At 50.3% G+C, this 1365-nt stretch overlaps 1 protein-coding gene across 1 annotated transcript in view; it reads left to right on the top strand.

Moving 5' to 3' along the window:
- Nucleotides 1-1365, top strand: part of TTYH3 (tweety family member 3) — an 80316-nt gene that overhangs the window by 31606 nt on the left and 47345 nt on the right. The window lies entirely within an intron of this gene.

The following is a 1365-nucleotide window of genomic DNA, read 5'->3' on the forward strand; positions in this document are numbered from 1 at the left end:
AGCGCTGGCTCTTCGGCTTTGAAACGGAGATGAGCACTGCAACCCTAGAGTCGGACTCGACTGGCTTTCGAGCAAAGGAACCTTTACCTTTACCTTACTGGAAACATACTGTGTTCAGTTGAAAGACTGTTATCTGTATGAAAAGCCTGGACCCAAGTCCTGGCTCTGTTTTCATCTCTGAGTTCACATCAATGCGGCTGGTGTCTGGAGCCAATGTAGAGACTTATTGTATAGCCCACCTTTTCCACTGTGGCTCAAGCTGGGTTACATAAAATAAATCAGTACAGTCGACAGAGTGGGACATCCAAAAAGCCAATGCAATAGGTATTTGACTCGTAGAGATCTGGAAAACCAACCCGATGTGAAGCACAGCCCATGTTTAAAGCAAAAATTACATAGTTGGAGCCTGTTTACAGCAACAGACTGTACGGGATATACAGTCTGCAGTCTACAGCACTCTGCCCCAGGCCTTTCTCTGAAGAAGAGATTTTATTTATATCCTGCCCTTCACTACCTGAAGGAGTCTCGGAGCAGCTTAAAGTCTCCTTTCCCTTTCCCTCCTCCTCCCCATAACAGACACCCTGGGAGAGGTAGGTGGGGCTGAGAGAGCTCTGAGAGAACTTGTGACTGACCCGAGGTCAAGCCAGCAGCTGCACGTGGAGGAGTGGGGAATCAAACCCGGTTCTCCCAGATTAGAGTCCATGCTCCTAACCACTGGCTCTCACATCATTACAGTGAACCACATCGTTACAGTGCAGCCCTGCCAGTGTTCCCTCTATGCTGAGTTAGTGTGAGCTAGCTCACAGATTTTTTAGCCTCCGGCTCACACATTTTTGTCTTCGCTCAGGAAGGAGGGCTCCAGAGCAAACTAATTTCTGCAGTCGCCAAATCGCTCACTCGCAGCTTTAACGCCAAGAGCTCACAAAGTAGAATTTTTGCTCACAAGACTCCACAGTTTAGAGGGAGCATTAAAAAAAGCCCCTCTTGAATAATTCAGCTGTGTGTGGCTTGTGGAAAGCCAGGAGGGGGGGGGGCCCCTGACCCCCTAAGGCAGACCATTCCACAAGGTTGGGGGGGCCACAGCAGAGAAGGTACGTGTGTGGGCAGTTGTTGATTTGGCCCAGGGTGGCTGTTCAGAAGAGCTTAGCTGTCGAGGCGGAGCACAGAGTGGGTGCGTTCAGATGGGGCATTTATGCCGGTATAGATGCCGGTTGGAATCGGTGTACTTACAGGCGATCACACGGCGAACATCTGCCTTCCGTCCCTAACCGTTGCAAACAGCCTTTAACTTGTATTCTGCCACTAGGTCCCCAAGTGGTGGTATCCTGAGTGCACCGGTTCCAACCGCATTATCCCCGTCTGATC

The sequence above is a fragment of the Gekko japonicus genome, unplaced genomic scaffold (genome assembly GCF_001447785.1).
Source record: "Gekko japonicus isolate JY-2015 unplaced genomic scaffold, Gekko_japonicus_V1.1 scaffold3658, whole genome shotgun sequence".
Classification (NCBI taxonomy): Eukaryota; Metazoa; Chordata; class Lepidosauria; order Squamata; family Gekkonidae; genus Gekko; species Gekko japonicus.